Source organism: Varroa destructor, unplaced genomic scaffold, assembly GCF_002443255.2.
Source record: "Varroa destructor unplaced genomic scaffold, Vdes_3.0 BEIS01000003.1, whole genome shotgun sequence".
Lineage (NCBI taxonomy): Eukaryota > Metazoa > Arthropoda > Arachnida > Mesostigmata > Varroidae > Varroa > Varroa destructor.
In genome coordinates this window covers 1,874,400-1,895,400 of record NW_019211456.1, presented here as the reverse complement: position 1 = coordinate 1,895,400, position 21,001 = coordinate 1,874,400, and the positions used below count along the sequence as shown (strand labels likewise).

General features: G+C 40.9%; 1 protein-coding gene and 1 long non-coding RNA gene across 2 annotated transcripts in view; both read right to left on the bottom strand.

The window, feature by feature from the left end:
• LOC111247640 (uncharacterized) overlaps window positions 1-21,001 on the bottom strand; it is a 51,665-nt gene that overhangs the window by 26,030 nt on the left and 4,634 nt on the right. The window lies entirely within an intron of this gene.
• On the bottom strand, window positions 6,144-19,582 carry LOC147756374 (uncharacterized). The gene is made up of 4 exons (XR_015323869.1): window positions 19,219-19,582; window positions 18,621-18,658; window positions 12,287-12,582; window positions 6,144-11,648 (listed from the first exon to the last, which is right to left on the bottom strand). It is a non-coding gene; the product is annotated as an uncharacterized LOC147756374 (long non-coding RNA).

Genomic DNA, 21,001 nt, shown 5'->3' with positions numbered 1-21,001 from the left:
TCGATCAATAGAACTATAGTCACAAAGTAAGTAAAGTATCCTAAAAGTTCTATTTTTATAGGACCTATGATGATTGAATGATTTTTTCATTTATCAGCATATATCGATACGGACATTTCATATTGTAAGCCAACATATCTATGTAAAATAGATTTTCCAACAATGGACGTAGCATGTTTTGGTTAGGTTGTTAAACTATATATTTTTCAATGCAGCGAGCGCCAACTCAGCGCCATATAGTGTCGTTAGTCATTTTAGTGAGTGGTCTGCCGACTGGGCATCTGTACTTATATGTCCAATAGCTATCCATACGTGTTAGTGGTAGTAGTTAGTAGAGGGAAACGCGATTGAAAACAGGAAGTGTGAAAATTTATGGAAAAAAAATAAGCGGGGCAAGACCTATGGAGGTGACCTAAACACAGTGCTATGACGACATATTCAAGTGCTGCAAGGGTGACGACGACTTGTAAAGATTGCAGAAGAACCACTGGCCGCTGAACTTCAGATCATTGGCTTTACAAGATTATAAAAAACTGTTTCGTCAATATTTTATTGGGGCGTAAACACTTGTCGTTTTTCATCTAACAAAAAAAACCTAGTCTTTCGCTCGGATTTTAACAACACATTAATTTATTATGTATTCCCTTCGCAGCACGTGCTTTCAACCAATCCGCGGTAAAAATCTGTTGAGCTATTGTCTAATAATTCGCCTAATCAGATTTTAAGATCCCCTTCACTGTTAAATCTAATTACTCAGTAATCGGAAAAGGCAATAATCTGCTGGTACAAGGTTCGAGGCATATTGTGGGTACAAAATAACCCCCAACTTGAACTTCAGCGAGGCTGCTTTTTGCTATACGCGGCCTGGCATTGTCGCGAAGAAGGATGATTTTGCATTGTTTATAGGGCCTTTTCGGTCACATAGACTTGCTTAATCCGCACAATTGGGCCATATGCAAATCGTATATGTCGTCATACTTCTCTTAAGCATCTCTAATGTGTAGAACCCATCCAGTCCCACCGAACACAAATCACTGTCTTTTTCGAACGGAGATTTAGCTTAACTCTGGGTTTAGGCGTATCTTTTGAGAGCTTTTCAGAACCCATTTCTTTTTCAGCTTCATATAGATGTCAATTCTTGTCCCACGCAACATTTCTGTGCAAAACTTGTTATTCTGGGTTAACTCTGTCCCGCGTGTACTGAACGAACTGTCCTGGGACAATGAGGTGCCGTCTGTTCGTGTGCGCTTCCCCAGATCTTTAATGCTTCACGGTCCCTAATTTCTGACAAAATTTTATGCATTCAGTATGCCTCGCAATAGTTCAATGTTCGCAACTTGCTTAATCTCCTCATTGAACTGGGATAGGGCATATCCTACAGTTCCAAGATTCCCGCTTTGGGCTTAGCAAATCTCTCTGAGCAGTTCCCTCAGCTATAGAATTTTCGCTGTACACGGCGCTGCTACGATTCTATTTGACTTCCGCAAAAGGGCGCCATAGAATGAATGTCGATAATTCACTTTTGTTCTATCTAAAATCTTGATTTTTTAAGCTTGAATTCGTCATAAAACTTCGTTCACTGCGGCCTGCAATCACACTGGGCCGATAGACGACAATGAGCACCTCCGAATGGTATATAGAAAGGCTTGAACAGGTAAAGGGGTCGAAATCACTATTTTTTGACCTAATTAAGTTAAGGTTGAAATAATGTAGCCGGTCTTTTAATTGCAAAAAATGGCGAAAGTTTATGTCTCATGTTCGACAGTAAGTTTGAATTAGCTTAACATGAATTGAGTTGTTCGAAGTTTTGCGTGTGCTTTGTAGTCGATTGTGTTGGGATTTTTAAAGGTTTTTTACGTAGCATCATTTAACGTCGAACGAAGGTAACTTGGGACAGACGTAAGCGAGTCGGAGGATTGCATACACCCGATAACGTACCAAATACTGCTACTAATCAGACAAAATGATAGTTTATATTTATTTAAAAAAAATTATGTACAATGTACAGAAAATGAGAATCGCAAGAAAGGAGGAGGAAAGCAATGATGCTGTGAGATTAATATTGGGGGTCATACTTCTGCTGGACCAAAAATTTAGAAGGTTCCATTTGAAAGCTGAACTCAGATACGGATATGGGTTCCACAGAAACGTTCAATCATAACCGAGTTTAGGCGCCCGTAGATTTCTGCATTTGTTTTACACTCAAACGGCTAAATCTTTTGCATATATATAGAGCGCGAAATCTGGATTACTTTCTTTGTTAGTCGTTTCTAAGACTGTATCTAACAATGTTAACCTATATTTTTATGGGTGTCAGAAGTATCATTCTTGACAGACACGTTCTTCAACAGAACCACCATTCAGCGTTATTGCAACTTCGATTCGGATCCTAAACCGTCATCATGGGCTCGTTTCAAACGTTAATTTTGTGGCGTGGAATGGTTTCTTGACGGCACAGGTGAGCGAATCCACATGGTCGTGTCGGACGTAAAAAATTTGCTCGGTAAGGCTCTATACATGGAAATCTGATAGGGTTAGATCTGTCTAATTCATTCGGCGGTTATATTTGAAGACATAATTGTATTTCCACGTGGCTAACTTTGATACGGCATGATCCAGTGTACTTCCTTCGAAAAAGTGCATGCTTCGCTTATCAGGGGTTGCATAACGCTCTGCAGAATATGTAGATACACTTGTACAGCGGTCATTCGCTTCTCAAGAAAAAGTCTGCCGGCACGACGTCTTCTTCATTAGGATACCATCAGAGCATGCATAATATTAGCTAAAATTTACTTTTTCTTCTGGATTTTGAGACAGCCACAGATAATTTTTGGGGTTGATTTTTGCATCGATAAGAAAACAATCGAAAATGACCTGCAACGTCATTGTTCAGAGGATTCAGGAACAAACGAGACGGACTGGACCTCCTGATCTTATCGGACTCAGAGAGCACTCGTTTCACTTTTATGACATATGACGTATATCTAGGACCTTTGTGACACAATCCCTGATATAATACGCGCACTCACATCAAATTTCTTCGTTGACGCCTTGTCGAAGATAGAAAGATCATCAGAAATGCACTTTTGGACGTCGTCAATTCATTCTCGGATCCGCACCGTTTCTTCTGTCTCTGCCTTGGAGCCCTAGTGCTGAATTGTAATGTTCAGTGATTAAATTAATCACTAGATGAAAGCAAAAAAATAACCTTTGTGTATATTACATAGGAGAAAAGGTCCACGAAGTATACGGATAGTCTTCCATTAGCCGTTTTTGACTACTTCTGAATCCTATGTAAATATACTAAGTATAAGGTATATGTATCAAATGTAACGTACCTGCTCTAATAGTAAAAGTATATGTCTATATACGTGTCACGAAGAGGCGTTGAAATAGTCGCTTCTGCTCGAACGCATGGGGCACGAATTTACGGACCCGTTTCTCGAAGTCGCCTTGCTAGTGTTTTGTCTCCGTAAATCATCTGTTAGCGACAGCACCGCCCGATTTCCTATCGCTTGCACGATCGAGGCTGCCGAAGCAAAAATACCAAAGACAGCTGTGTCTCAGCTGTTTTTATAAGCTCATGTTTATCTCGTGTGAGGCAGGAGTCGAAAGCCCGACACAGCCGCCGTAGCCAGCTACAAACAGTTCAGGATAGTGACCATGAACAAAGCGCGCGTTGGCAACACCCGTTTCGTTAATGAAAGGTCTGCGGTACCGGTTGTATATCGCATCGATCTCAGGCGTAAAGGCATGAAAAAAGCGCAGAAATGATCCTCGCCTATAGGACTAAGTAGCTACGAGACTAAGCGGTGGGGTTCACGTTCCGACTTCGTGATCGTAAATGAGGTACTGTACCGACTTATAGGGAACTGAGCATTGCTGCGCATCCGTACATTAATATCAGCCCCAGAATATATCAGCCGGTCAAAAGATGGTGGGTTGCAGCGAAGACTGTCGACGCATAAAGTCAAAAAATCGAGGCAAAGGGAACACTGCGTGCGGTCATCAGTCCGACAGTCGAGGACGAAGGTGCGGCCTGACGCTGATAAGTTAATAGATATTTAAGACCGCTTCGATATCTGCCGGTGTGGCTGCGCCAAAATAAATCGCGGCGTTGCTAAAAGTAAAAGTTAGTCTAAACTAAATAAAAGTACCTTAAGAAATTATTTGCATGCGTTAGAAGTGTTAGTTCTGACGGTCGAACGTATTCAATATAACCTTTGTTCCCCCCCCGCGTATAGCTTCTACTTGAAATCAAAATGTGTAACCGGCTCGTTTCAAGATGGTCCTTTGCACTGGGACGCCTTCCCAATGGTACGTGTGAGCGGGTCGACGTTATCATGTTGAGACTTGTCAGACTCTCGCATAATAACGCTTTATACATAGTAGTCTAGCGGATTTAAATCCGAGCTGTTTATGTATGAACCGGTACATCGTCTTGCTGGAAAACTGGTGCGCTCCCTTCACCAGGCCATTTAGCCCTGGTAATCTCCTTTGTTAATGGTTTCGTCTTTTCGAAAATCTGCGCTGGCCTAACCTCTCGTTCAAGAACGAGCACTGGCAGGACATTTCGTAAAAAAAAAAATAGGCGTAAAACGGAAAATAGACGTATACTATACATTTTGAACAAGCCAGATGTAGTTTCTACGGTTGATTTTTTCGTTGAAGATTGAGAAACTTTTCGTTGAAGATGAGGATTAAAGATGACCTCTGTTGTACTCAAATAAGAACTGAAGAACAAACGATATCATCGAGCATTTCCGTGACGAATCTATTCAACTGACGCGATGACCATATACGCAGGAACCAATTGAAAATAGCTGATTTTCGCCCATATTTTGAAAAGCACGAGTTTTAGTAAAAGCAATATATATATACATGTATATATTAATGAATTGGTTGCCTCATCAGAAGGCCAACGGATATGAGCTACATCCTCCAGGTTCATGATCCCACCTTTGAATGTAACCTTCTTCGACAGTCTTCTCTGCTATCGCGTTCCCGCTTTAAACAATACGGATATACGGTTTCGATTTTTTCGTGAGCTTCGTAAATAAGATACAGTAATTGTGGAAAATGCACATTTTTTCACTTGAGAAAAACCATTTTGTGAAAATGTTGCTCGCTGCACAAATACGAAGGCCTTTTTGAAAAGAGAGGACATTTTGCAGCGAAATAATTAAAGAAAGACTTGATACTATAAAAAATAATGTTGCAATCTAATATACATATAATGGCGCGACTCAAGAGAGAATGTCTTCGTTTTGTTTCCAAATAAAAACAGGCATTGCAAAGGATATTGTTGTATGGGCTGAAGAAGTTATTGTTGATTGTCATGTTTATTCGACGACGCCACCATTTACAGCTCTAAGTTGTGATCCAAATTAGTGACTAATCTGTTTGGAAATACTCCTTGTTCGGTCTGTCAACAACTGTTGACAAGTAACCGTCGGTACACCGATATTTGGTAGGCGTAAACTCGTTGAAGTGTCACTCGTGCTAAAATTTGCGACAGGATAACATTTTAGGCTGATAGAAGGCCAATGATCCCGTAATACAAGAAAGGTACAAGCATCTGTCCGCTAGTTCTCGTCTACAGGACTCGACTGGCAATTGATATGTTCCTCTCTAAAATGACCGTTTATTGCTGTATCAAAAACCTAGTCTCGATGGGAAGCCTAGTACCTGTTTCAAAAACGACTTTCTAGGTCACTTTGATGAATTTCCGAGTCCCTTAAATCTAAACTCTGGTATGGAGGGTGCTTTGTCTTATGAGACTCTTGGGTCTTTTAAGCCGTATGAAAACTAGCAATAACGTTGATTTTCAACAAAAATAAGTACTTTTAATCCTGGTGGGGGTTTCGTCCAGCACCGAAAGACTAGATATCAGCTGATCCTCCTTCAGTTTTTGGAAAGGACGCACCGTTAGGTTCCAAAACGAGTTGATTGTTTTGTTCTGGCTTTCGTTTGATGCTAGGAGTAGCAGAGAAACGTAGGCCCGTTACAACAAGCAATCCGCTTAAACAGTGTCTTAAAAAAACCTAGCACAATAAGTACCCTAAGGATTACCTTTGCTTGCGAATCCGCTGAGAAATTAATGCAAAAGCTCGCCCAGTATATGTTTTTTCTTTAATATTTAACGTGCGTGACGCTTTATTTATCAGAAATATAATAGCCGTTTTTTTCCACACACAATATATAGAGAAAAAATCGTTTAAGATTACCTATCCTAGTTGGCAGACCTAACCAGCATCTTCTCCACTTGCTAAAAGCCGTATAAAACGAGAAGAGTAGAATTTTTTTTGCTGTTCATTTATTAAATGTAAGCTATTGGTTCTTGCGTCAAACTTGTCACAATAAATAGGCAAAACAGAACGAGGCCTTTCTGTGATTTTGTTCGAGTTCTTGAACACGAAGGTGCCATCTATACCAATCAGCGTGCTACTCGTCTTCGTGTTGCTTCAGTTTGTGCTCTTCAATCACGGCCTTTCCATCTTTCCAATATCTCTCGTAGCAAAGGCTGCGCGCCGTACTACATATGTATATATTCATTGACCCAATGTCTCAGTCACTGCGTCATTCATCCGCCCATGTTTTTTAAGGCAAGTGGAGAAGATGCGAGTTACTTGAATGGATGGGCGACAGGGTAAAACGTTCCGCTTTGAATTGTCGATGATGCCGTTCATTTCTCCCTGTATGTTGTTGTTTTCGGAAGCCTTATCGTGTCTGTATGTTTTTCTGTAGGGGGCAAAAGTGTACACGGAAAGGGCATGTATCGGGCGAAGGAGAAGCAAAATTGATCGTTGTCCCTGAGTGTCGCAGGCTCGAAGTGGCCTCTATGTTCGATGTCGCGTCTAAACAATAAGGACGGGACGCATGCTCGCATGTGAGAGAACAAAAAGCTGTCTGTGAAATTATTTGTTAAATCGGAGAAAATAGCGTAACTGGAATTTATATCAAATCTGTTCACTTTGAATGGAGATCGTAAGCTACCTCCAAAAACGAGTTGCCTGCAGCTTGGACTCCCGTTTTGGCCTAACTAAGAAAAATCTTAGCTGACTAGAAAAGATGTGCTTCGGCCACATTTTCAAAATAAGACATGTGCAAATTACACATTTTTTTTTTATTTGTATAATAATTTAGCTCACCATTATATGACCTTAAGGAAGTTAGAGCTTACATTGAAAAATCATCAACGTCACAGTTTTTGTTTAACGACGTAATTCTAATGACGAAGACGTCCGCTACAGGCACACGCACACACATACATACAGAGACACTCGCACAGCTATGACGGGAAATTGGTACTGATAGAAAACGGCATTGCATGCAGGGAAAGCATATATGTACAATAAAATTAATACAGCACTTGTTAATAGAAATATGTCTTATTACATGCATATTAGGCTGTTCTGTGAATTCAGTCCTGTAGCGTGTGCCTCAGTCCAATCAGCAAACCCCCCAGCCGGCTTCATCGGTTTACCCCAACCCCGACCAAACTCGTTCCATTTCATCGATCGTAGAACATGCAAGTCGTATTGGCTTTCTTGACTGATTTCTTTGCAACCAAGTTGAAGACGATAGGAAGCGAAAATTTCGAGCGCTAAAGGTGCAACGAAACAAAAAGTTCAGTATTAAACAGTCTCAGCGCCAGCTATCTCATCTTATTGTTACATAATATATAGTATTTTCATTTTAAAAAATTGATATCTCTGTGTCGCAATATATTATTGTTTAACATCTGTTATTATTCAATACTGATGCTTAGAGAATATGTTTTACTTACCGTCCAATGGCTTTTTCGTTATTTTTATATGTAACCCTTAACACAGCATTATAATACAATACTATCATAACTATCAGCATAATATAAAGATACGTTGCGGATAAGGTTCCCTGATATTTTATTATTATATTTCAGCAGGCAGGTCGTTACGAGTCACAACAAACGCCTGACGCTATCGAGCGCTATGCTTATCAGTGCCCTTGCTAACTCGCCCTCTTTACGTTGTTGGGTAAAAATGCCACTACTGGAGGCAGCGTGACTGGTTTCTTGAAAAAGCCCTAGCCGACTTAGCACTTAGATTTGGTATGTGCATAAAGACCACATCTGTCCATCCCAGTCGATTTAATTAAATGGGAAAAAAAAATCATACGGGCGGCATGATTTTAGCTTACTTCGCTTTATTCTCACTTCATAACAGCGACCCACTCGCATCGATTCGTGAATGAGGCGAGCGGATATCACCCCGAAGTCACTCTACGACTGCAAAAGCTTGTACTGCCTGGTACAAATGAAGAAAATATCGACTGCAGCTTCACGAACTTGAGTTCGTATTACGACGTACACGCGCTGCTATTAGGGGAGATATTGACTACGCTTTGCATTAAGTGCCTCAAATTACTATATAGAGCCAAACCATTTTTATTGCACGATTACGCCCGACCATATATCGCAAAGACCAAGAGTACATAAGTTACAGTTGGAAGGTTACAGCCAACAATTTCCTAATAGGAAAATTATTCAGATCTTAATATAATATCGGAATTCAAAAAAAAAAATGTACGGACGCTTCCATTCCAAACTTCGACAGCAACAGAACAAGCAAGGCGGGGGGCTGCACGTCATAAAAGTGCTTGCTCCAACTGAAAGTAAAAGAACTACAACTGCTATGCTTGTAAAAAGATGTGGAATACATAGAATTTACTATATATAATGAAACTTGAACAACGGTACCGCTACGTCTGTTTAGTAAAGATCTCCACCACGTGGATTTGTTTCTTAGATGAATAGGTGTGAAAATCAAACGCTGCTACATGTTGTCAGCTACCCCTTGACTATGTTGAAAAAATAATGCTTTTTTTCTACTTGGTGATTTTTAAGTTGAACTATAACTTGCCGCGTCGTTGGAACTGGACAAAGTACACTATAACAAAAAGTAGCATTGAAAAAACTACGTTTGTATGCTAAATTCTAACGGATTCCTGTTGCGAGACTGCACTAAATCATTATCCTTGTACGATAATAACCTTTTACATCGGCAACAGCTCAGTTTCTATTCTCAAGCCTGGCGAAGGAAGACGTAAACAACATCCACATTGTCGTCCCGTTTCGTCTCTATTCTTATTTGCTGTTATTCGAATAAATCCATCTTTTTGCAGTATTCATCCTATCCCCTTTCCGTTCGTACCGCCCGAGAGCGTCCCTGTGACCTCATGACGTCGTTCGTCCCCCCGTGTTGGCCCCCGGTCGCTTTCCTGCACTTATTTTGCTGTTGCTATTTCTGAAGTAGGCAGGCACGGTTCATGCTGTTGCAGTCGTTTGTTGGTGGCAGGGGTGTTACTGGAATCTGTGTAGGGCAATGATGATGTTATGGTGTATTATATATCGGACATGTCTGTTCGAGGACAGCTATGCGTCTAAGTATGAAAGTATCTATCTAATCTATGTATGTATGCTAATACCGGCTCAAGCAAGCTTCTTTGTTACTCTACCTGCTGAAACTAAACGCTACTGCTGCGTCGCTCGTTCATCATGCATCGCTCGGCAGTTCATTGTCCCCATCTTATTCGCATCTGGCCTTAATAATGGTAAATACTAACATGAGCGTTGCGGCCAGCTTTTACATTGGCAGTGGCAATGTTCATTAACGGAAACAGGATGACAATAGAACGAGGCGGTCCCGAAATAGTTCAGTTGGCAGAGATGAAATAAAAGAACGGGCTAGTTTAATTGTTGATCGTATTTGTTTTTCTAAGCGCATTGGGCGATGCATCCATTCGTACACTACACTCGTTAACGGCAAACGAAACTAACGTAGCTTTAGATGGTCTCTGGTTTCTTAATTTTACTTTCGAACTTTGAACTTCTATGGAGTATAATCGAGCATGTGCGATGAGACAGCCCTGCTCCCACGAATAAACAGGCTGGTCAAGTCGGGGGCCTAATACACACATCTCTCTGCTGAGAATCAGGGTCGGGTCGGGACTTTTTTCTATCAAAAGTCACGTAACATGTGCCAACACTTTGGAAAACAACTTCTAGCATATTTCGAAGCTAAACTAATTACTCTGTAGAAAGATTCTTCTCGGCAATGTCGAGCAAGCATCGAGTTGATGTCAGGGGATTCGCTATGCGTTTCTCCATTAACGAAATTTACAGGTGTCTTCGCCGTAGTTCTCTTCGTTTTATCTTACTTTGGAAGTTGCACTGAACCTTGCGAGCTTGAGTGACTATAGAGCTTGACGAAACTTCTGTAACTGAATGACACACAGAGGCTCAAGACGCATAAATATTGCCTCGAAATATACATAGCTACATACGCTGTGTTCGTTAGGTTTATATTGATTAGAATATATTCCTAAACCTACAATCATCTTGTCCTCCAAGTGTCAGATCGTGTTTTTGCAAAATCCTTTCGGTTGTATATACAGGGAACGTACCTTAACTTGAACTGGCCTCGATAAGAAACAAAATATCATTCATTATTTTACGTCATACATTTATATTCTACGTCACCAGAAACAATACATTCCTACAGAATACGTTCGAAGAACGGCTCTGCGTGAGCGTTATAGTGAATTTTGCGTTCCAAAGTACCATCTTACTTATACTGACATACCTATATACTGTACCAAAAATAGTTACCAATTTTATGCTGAAATTACTCAGACTAAGTCGATTTATAACTTACGTATACTATACCTGTGCATCATCGGGATAGCCTGCGGACGACGGATAAGCAAATGCTATAGCAGCTTGGTCCTGTAAATATCGCTGCATCCATTCTTACACTTCCTGCTGTTATGACCCCATGGATAACAGCTGCATGGTAAGGCAAGATGCGTTCACCGCTCCTCGTCCATATCTATTTGCCGTCTGACGCTGTATCTCCGTCAGCAATTTGTTGTTGTTATTATTATTACTATTAGAATCCCGTATACATACAGCTGAACACGATCTGAAGGTTTAAGTTATAAATGACCAGTAAGCTGGAATTACCTCACCCTTTAGAACTAGTTCGTTTCTATATTTCCGTTCGAATTGCGCCGCAAATAGAGCAAATACTCAAGCAATCCCAGTTGAGTAAACCCGAGTAAACGCAGCGGGCATCCTGCGGCAGAAAAGTGCATGAAATATCGCCGCTGTTTTATAAAATGTCTTAGCTTACTGTGTGTACTGATAATTACTCGGTTGCATAAACAGCTGGTTTTTTTTTTCGTTCGAAAAATACAACGCTAAACGAGTGTCACAAGTGGCATTTCTTGGGATTCGGGTTGTAGTGATTCGCGCATCGGTGCCGCTTGCTAGGGTAGGCTCATACGTTCTGTGTCTTCCCAATTGGGCCTGTGTAGTGCTTTTTCTATCATTTTGGCGCCTGTCGCATTCATTGCCCAAGCTCTTACGGGATGCCAAACAATTTGGCCGCGCATTAGGCCCTTTTGCCCCTTTTTTTTTCTTCCTCTTCTATTACTTGCAGGTCCCTAGCGTTGTTGGGTGCGGGGATGCAGCAGCCCGGGTAGAGTCCGGCCGGTCGACGTCACTGCTCATCAGAGGACTGCGTGGCGTTTGGTGAGCCTTGTGGCCAAATCCCTTGATCACGCTAGTCGTTCGTCAAAGGAGGATGCTACCATTCGTCAAGGCACTGGCATAAGCGTGGCCGGCATAAAGAAAGAAAGGTGACCTTTATAAGCGTCTGAGGGAAGAAAGGCGATACTGGGCTAAGCATTGCTATGCGAATGCCAGGTAGGTAATCTAGTGCGTAATGGCGCCCTGTGTTAACCGTAATCGGCTTCAAATATATAACTCATTATTGAATGTACCGATCGCAATGTCTACGAGTAACTCTACCGTAGTATCCCTTTATACATTCCTCTATCCACTATAAAAAAGAAAAGACTGCAATTTAAAACGGCCATATCTTCATATACAAAATATCCGGGTCAATTTCTTGATTTATCTAAGTTTGTGCATTAGAAAATTGTATACAGCTAGATCGTCTTTCATCAGCTACGGAAAATGTATTTTTTTTTTTTTTTTTTTATGAACGCATCTACGTTTAATCTTTTCAGAATTTTAGATCGATTTCAAAACGCATAAAACTTCCGGTAGTCTCTATTTTCGTAGAGATGAAACATTTACGTATGTAAGAGCTCCTCTTACGCAGAGATACTGTCGCTACGTAAAATATCTCTTTTGGTATTTACACCGTTAGGCGTTACTTGAGGCGACTAGGGTTATGGAGCAATGTTTTGGGCGGTGTATAGAAGAAAACGACCTTACGCGAAGATGTTTCCTTCCAATATGTAGCGAATCAGCAGATCTGGAACGCAAGATTCGTTGCATGACTAGATCCAACTCAAAGCCTCAAGTGCTGCGGTTCCAGACCTCTTTTGTAGACACTTATGGGTAAATGGGTCTGCTTCATGGTGAGTTCAGTACGCCATTATCTATGCATCTAGGGCTCGATAGTACAATGCGGCACCTGGCCATCCGTGGTGCAAGGGGTTAGCTTCATGAATCGCCTTTGTTACTAACAGCGTGTACGGCGAAAGTCATAACAAGGCTTTTTTGGTCACCTGTTGGAATTTGCGCAATATTTCTCGAAAAAGAAAAAGAACACTTCATCACCAGCTTAATTAATCGAGCGGTTTGGTAATTAAATTTCGAACAAGAAACCGGTACTTGTTTGACGATAGCAGAGACGAAGACAGCGATTGAATACCGTGACACTGAAAGTAACGATTAAACTATACATACGTGTTCGCAGAGGGCTAGACAAGCTAGCTGCCATCACAGCGAATGGACCAAGCCAAGAAGAAGCGGAGACGAGTCAAGGCTAAAAGATGTCACTCGAGTCAAAATGTAGCTCAATCGGATCATTTTCGGCAGCGTGGCCAAGATTTTGGGGTGAAAATGACATTTTCAAGGATTCCGAGGGACTCACTGAACACGCCTCACTCAGTCCAGTTCAATGAAGCCCATTGAAGAGCTTCGTATAGAAACTGGAAGTCAATATACTATATTTCTAGTATATTATCTAACTTGTATCTATATTGTTCTTTCTCCATGGATGCTGCTGATTATAATCCTGTGTGATACACACACTTTAATTAAATGTGTTCAATCAAAGGAATTGTGTTATGTAAAAAAAACATCATTTCGCCGCCACAACGTAATCGATGAGGTCATCGAAAGCCGTCGTCGACCTGATACAAGGATCATAAGTCTTCGCTCAAATCTTGCAGAAAACAGAGGACGAGGATGCAAGGGAAAAATCTAAGTTTCCAGGCCGGTCTCCATACACACCAACCTAGTTCCTGGTGTTGTGTACCTTGTCTCTTGTTTGAACGCATATAAATGAGTCAGGCCGCTCCTTGAAGGTTTAGAAAATTATATTTTTCAGTTGTGTAAGTTTGCTTCTTCCACAGCTGATTATCGTACTTTCGTAGACACCATCACACTCATATCTACCCAGATACGGGTATGTATAAACACTGGAGAGCAGGGAACGGCTAACATTACAAGGCATAACGGCCGGGATATATTATACTCCGACGTCGCTCATTGGGATCCATACTCTGCTGTCGCCCTTGGCAAAGCGAAGTAGTAAGGTAATGCAAGATGGCGTAAAGGCAGAGTCATGTTTAAATTTTGTCCTAGGTGTCCCGTCTTGAGAAGTATCTATACGTTAAACCAACTTGATCGGCTGTGCCATCTAAAACTGCTGCGAACTCATTTAAATTATTTTTCGCTGCCCCCAGATCTTCGGCCTATCGTAAACCATACATGTAAAAACTTCCTAAGTCAAGGGGACGGCGAGGACCTTGGCTAAGTATTCTTCAAGGGATTCTCGAGATTGATGTTTTTGGATATAGCAGCAAGACAGGAAGGACAATATCACATTAAACTCTCTATATCCTTCATGGCTTTCTGTAACCTAGTCGGTGTCATGTATAAAGAGCAATCCATATTAAGCTTAGTATTTCTACCTTTGGTCCATTCAACATGGTTCGTTCAGGTATACTAGTTTATAGAAATATATATATTATATAATAACGTTAGGAAAGATGCACGTGCAGCCGGATGACTGACGTTCACCTCTAAGGTAGCAAGATTTAACTATTAACTCAGCAGTCATCATCTTATGTATATGTAGATATATGTACGTACGTGTGTGTGTCGGCGGAACCAACAGATAGAATTTAATTATTATACGAAGCTTTGAGGTAGGGAGGCACATTCGTTCGTAAGAAGAGACTCGCCGTCAAGACCCCAAGAGGTTCCAATAATTTGCCTATGAATAGTGCGAATCTCGCAAGATACTTTGCATTGGGTATTATGACATTCATTTAGAGTGTGCTTTTATATAGCAGTATATGTAGAAAGGCGCGAACACGCAAGGGAAGTGTAGCGAGAACGATGTATCCTTATCGTCGTCGCGTCGACTGGTTTCTCTCGGCCGTAGTCGCTGAGCAAAGCGGTGTTGGCGGTGGTAGCTAGTGCTTTGTGTAACTTGTCATAAACTCGTTCGTTGTCGCTTGCCTTCATAGTAAGCATCAAAGTCTCCCTTGATCGTGTGTCTTTCATACAGCGGAAGAGAAGCGCCACTCTCCGTACGGCTGCGTTTCCCTCTTAAACTTCGGTTTCATTCGATAAGGTCTAAAAGGTCACAGTCTGAATCGAAGTTCAGAACAGTGCTATTTTTCAGAAGGGTGTGTATTTGCCAGGACCCAGTGGCAACAGTTGGCAGGACCCACTAACCGCTTCGAGTTCAATCAGGACACGATTGACGACCAGCAATACTCGGTTGGTTCTCAACACCGATAGCATAAATAGTGCGCTCCTTGGTTGAAGCGGGCTGTCAGAACGAGTGAATTTGTGTTGATTTGGACAATCACGCGCGATTTCAGCATTTCAGGCGACCCTATTTCTCCATTCTTCTCGGCTTGTAGTCAACACTCGAGGAGTTTGTCAACAAGAAGGGGAGCTGTTGTTGCTGCCGCTGCCCCACGAGATTATTATTACTCTGTGTGCGGGACCAGGCATCCTCTGCCCTCTGTTCCTAACAAAGTATGTATGTATGTGTGTGTGGAACGCTTGTGAACCCACGCACAAGCGAATATACGCGCGAGAAAGCCTATTTGTTAGACTTAACTCTAGTTTAAACACTTTTTTTTCTAAACCCCTAGACTCACTCTCTCCCATTTTCCGCGTTCCTTCTTCCACGTCCTCAAAGTGATAAACAGGAAGTAACAACAATGGCAACACCACTACCCCCTTTTGGCCACGGCTGAACCGTTCCCCGGCTAAATGTCTTCTATGTCTGTAATAACTATATGAAACACTACTTCAAATGTACACTAGGAAAGCCTCAATATTCGACAACATTCTACATCTAAACATTCCTATATCATTTGTAGATTTTGTCATAAATTTATTTCTACAGTCTACAATGGGCGCTTCTTCTGCGATGATTAGCGAATCTTCATCGCTATTAGTAACGGTCAAAAGCAGAAGCGAAGACAGCACACACTACCTATGATATACAGGCTCACAATAATCATAATTTATTTCCTTTTTTTGTGAGGCACAAACATTTGAAGATTATGTAATAAAAACAAAGGTGTGTTAATGGTGTGATACTGCAGACGCGTTGTTAAGAATACAGTCGTTCTTGCTTTTGATGACATGCTCGTTAGCGCAAATACGGATATTAGCACAGGGGGTTAGCTTTTTTCCTCAGTGTTCAGCCGCACTTACAAATCTGATTTATTTTATCTTTAAAATAATTAATTTCATATAAGAATTGATGAAACAGGCTTCCGCTGTTTTTGGTTTGAGGTTGTGGGTAGGCCAGAGGCAGCGACGTGTTGCCGTCAGCGGAGAATACCTGTTCTACGTTCCCGTCATCCCATGGCAGAAACCTCGTTTACAATACAACCTCAGTACACTAACTATCTAATCCAGAACATATTTGTTTAGAGCTTTTAGTTTTCAACAAATAAAGGCGGCCCGACATCGTTTAGCCTGCTCTAACATAATACAAGAAAGAATGTAGCGGGCTTTTTACATGTTGCCACTGCTTCACATATTCAATATAATAATCAATTTTGCCCTCGGGTCTTAACAAGCATTTTTTTTTTTGTATATTACGAAAGGACACGGGTTTTTAGGTTATACAATAATAACATACAAGTGAAAAAATGTATGCAAGCGTGTCACTGTCATAGGGCACTTACCCTCAAACCTACAAAGTTAACTTTATGGAAAGTTAACTTTAGGGAAAAGGAAAGCTGCAGTCTAATTTGAGAAAAAGCACTGCCGAATGTTGAAAACACTCATCACCAACGTTGATTAAGTTATGTCTATTAACTTGATTAAGAAAATAACTGAATTATAAAAGCTAACTAAATTGGTTGTATTTATGTTTCGCTAATGGGCAGTCGAAGTCCTTGCTTAAAGCCTGCTACGTCGAGCAGAATAGACGATTGGCCGATCTACTACTAGTAGCATAAATTGGCCGGCTCAATTACCGTCGTATCGATGTGTGACGACGTGTACACGACGAACCCTTTTTTTCTAGAACGCTTCATAATCATCCCCAAACGCCAGTTCAGTCGTTGCCATTGCCCCCCGTGGGTATGTATCTTCTTAGCTTTACTCAAGCTAAGCCTAATCACCACGACTGCGACGCTACTATCATCTCGAGCCACAGACAGCCATAAGGCGGATTTGCCGTAAGGCGGCAGCAGTAGTAGCATCATAATTCCGATATCATGATAATGCGGAGAGAAACTCTGACGTCGACCGGATATCGAAGTCAAAAAAAAAACAAAATAAATAAGATTATCACGGCCAAGGCGGCGGTCGACTTCCTCCCTGTCGAAGCGTGTGGGCAGACAGTGCACTAAGTAGTCAGGACGCTGCTTGGGAAACAGCGATTGTTGGACGACGATGATGATGATGACAATGATAATAAAGGCGGGAATATGATAGCAAGAACCAACCGAGGATGAGATTCAAGGATTACAAGAGAATCAGGATGCCATGTCGAGGCCAAGGCGACTGTTTTGCAAGACCTGCGGCAACTGAGGAGGGAATGAGGACTTGGAAGTCTCAACACACATAACAACCAATTCACACTGTGATCACAGCCAAAAAATCAAGGAATTTTCTAGAAAACGTATATCATTTACGTGTTCGGCTTGAAAAAATCCTGCCCATGGATATTTACATCATAGCTCTAGTATAACAGAACAGTAAAGCCAGTGTACGGGAAAGCTTCGTACTTAAAATGAAGGTTCAACGCCAAGATGAGAAAAACTAACGGGTACTCATTGTACTGGTCGACGCGGAACTCACCGCTTGTGGAGGGATTCGTCATTGTATCGGCGCCTATCATATGCCTGCAGATAACGGCAACAGTAGCAGTAGCAAATGAGAACGAAGGTAAATAAATCGAGAGAGGGAGCAGATCGCAGAGCAGCACCAAACTATTTGAAAGACAAAAGACTTTTCCACTAAAAGCAGCAAGAACGAGATAGCTTATCATTCGCCGTAATGCTGCAATGGTAACAGCGACTGAAAGCCGCCTCAGGGTTTGCCAGGGGCCAGTGCGGTCCTTGGAAGAAGCCTTCGAGTGCAAATCCTAGACAACCACTACTTCTGAGATCAGTGTTTTGACTACCTCGCTGTTGGCGATGCACTTTTGAGATTCAGGCTTACGATTAGGCAATTGGATTTTGTGTCTCGATTATATTCCCCTTATATGGAACTTTTAGGCGCAGGTCAAATATTTTTTTACGTTCTATTGAATGTGGTCTGAAGCGTTAAACAGGAAATTAGGAAGATCGTTTTTCCAAACAACAGACCGAAAGTATTATCTATAAGCTACTAAAATATATTACGATATGGAATAGGGGCAATACAAAGCCGCATAGGTTACTGTACTTCAAGACTGAAGGAAGTAGTTTGCCTAATAGCATAACTGGATGGGCATAACATATACGCGTATGATATACTGCATTTTGTGTCACATGTCGTTATTTTCAAGTACGTGACAGATGCAGTTATGTAAAAAACGTTTTGACCATCATCGTTGCAACACAACAAAGATGCAACACATATTGCCAATACATGCACTAAATAACGAAAAATCACGGTAATAATTTGTAACTAGTTTCTCAGTATTTTCCATCGTGCAGCCAATAAAACATTCGAACATCGTTTTTTTTGTCATTCCTATGCTCTCCTTTCCGCGATAACAAGCCCTCAGCTCGTCTCCATTTTGGTCTAGCTAGCCCCCGTGAAGGGACAGCGAAGAGGGTCATACTGATCTGTTGGAGAAAGATTTCACGTTGCATTTGCCAGTTCACAGTTCCAGAGCTACTGATAGCCATCCTACGACGAAGACTTGTCATGCGCCCAAGCACTCCTGTTTTTAAGACCCGTTTTTGCTTTAATCGTCGCATTCAGAACACAGAACGTTCGAGAGAAGCAATTCGACAACTTAGCATAGTGGTCAGCCAAAGGATACTACAAGGCTCCATGTTCAAAACCTAGTTATTTATTCAAGTTAAGTTAGTGTTATGTGAAAGCGATAGTTAGAGCATACCGGACCAAGCTGGAATTCGTACATCCGGAACACAAGTTCTGAAATTTATCGAGCATATTTTTTTAGAGCGCAGTGTCTTAACTTCAACAGTCAATATCGGGCGTATTGTACAAACAAGCTTACTTATCGCTAGTTTTCGAATAGCTAACCCTTAAAATTAGATAGCGTTTCTATACTTCACATTGTCATACAGAGTTCCATAAAAAATTTACGGACTGCATTAAACAGCCTTAGTTAGCCTCAAGATCAGCAGATCGAACCTCAATGGAAAGCGAGGTTCATAAAAAAGATTTGATATATTTTTTTAAATTTTCACATTAAGCAAGCAATTATGAAGAAAAAAAAAAAACAACAACAACAACAACAACAAAAAGAGGAAATAACATTAATGCTTTAAACGGCGACTATTTTTTTCTTAATCATTATTTTATGAACTTCGCAGTGTCTGAGCTGAGCGTCAGTTTCAGGGTATGTTGCCAGCCTCGATATTCTTATTTTGTTGCATTTCAAGCATGATTAGTCAAATTATATCTCAGATGTTACTAGATAATGTTATGCTGAGCCTTATACTACACAGTATAATTTGACTGTAGATTACCTGTAATAAGGGAAACAATTAGTTGAGCGTTCGTCGTGGTTTTTAATCGATGCCTGAATGAGAAGGTAAAACATCTATGATCTACGAGTCATATTTGTAGAGTAAACGTATAGAACTCATACATTTCCGCTCATGCGCAGAAGGGTTTGCTTATTTTGTTTTATATTCTATGTACGTATGTGTGCATGCAAGAGCAATGCATCGTGCATATGTCACAAGGGTATATTGAGAACGGTTGTGTCCAGTTACGATCTGTTAGTATATGCAAATCGTTCGAGAATGATCTGGTGATGATGCTGATATGCCTTTCGCCTATCTGGTGCATGCCTTACAGCAGACGATGGGGGATTGTAGCAACAACGACAAGGCGACAGAAGCACCTAACCTGATTGTAGGATAGATACATCCCAAGCTCTACTTGATGTTTATTTATTCAAATATATATGAAATAACAGGTTTTGTTTACCACCCAGTCTTGTAGAAGCAAAATCGAGAAAAATTTGAAATTAAGATTGCTGCTATAACACTGAGAGCTAAAGAAAGCCTGTTACTTTAAAAAAAAAAAAAAAAAAAAGTGAAACGAGATCAAAACGTTAGCTTCGACGTACAGCCCGAATAGGGAGTGCAGCACGCAAGATCCTAATTGACTAAGTGCTTTAAATCAATACTTTACAAGGTAGCTATCTGATAGGCCTTTTCCGGTACCTGCAGGCGTGGCTAACACAAGCGGCTCACAATCGAACAGAGGATGCATGACACTCAAAGAAGCATAAACATTTGCGGATGATCTATTTCAATTTGAATTTTGCTCACTTCTTTGGAAAGCTATCATGTTGTCCGCGAGGGTATCGAGTACATATCCGATAGTAACAGTCAGGCAGACGCTCCCCGGTCCAGAGGTAGGAAGTTTTATGTTTCGATATTGGTACGAGCGCCAAACACCAAAAAAATACTTCCTACCGACACGACAAAATACGTGATAGGACCATATTTAACTTGACAAGAATTAAATCGTAGCTATATTTTATATTCGGAATAATACCCGAAAAGGCTGTAAATAGTACAGCGTGAAATTTTCTCGCTTTTTTTTTCCAAAGGTTAAACTACTATTATTTATTACACAGTTCTGTAAACTCAAGAGATCCGACCCAAGATAAACCGACTCAAGAGATCAACTTAATTAAAAATTAACAATGAAGTCGATTTCATAATTTTGGTTGAACGGAAATTCAGTTGAGGAAACGGTCTTTATACAAATTTATACTGACACACCCTGTACATGGTACAACGGATGAAGTGGCAACTGCTACTTAAAAAAGCAGTTACGCAATGCCCACGCTAAATCCAACATAAGATAGTGTGGCAAACATAGTCTCATCCGTTTGCGACATTGACTGAAAAATAATTTTATTTAGAAATAGAAAAAAAAAAAAAAAAAAAAAGAAAGGTTCGTTTTGAAAGTAAACGACTATCCGATTTAGTAGTATTACTTAAATAAATTGCCCGAATAGCTAAACTTGTTAGAAGGATTTCTACTGAAAACAATAAGAACGCTTGATCTACTTAGGTGGACTATCCAGGCTCTCGTAAACGTCAGGGCAAAGAATTTTAGCCATCACAAAGGTATGAACTGGCAATAGCTTGAAAGCACCAATCTCGCAAGTAACTGCAAATAACGGCAAGTGACCCCCGGGGTATGCGTAACAGCAACCATTGCAGGATAAACTGAATCAAGAAGATGGTAGTAACGCAGAGAGTAGGAACAGTCAACTACCTTCAGCTA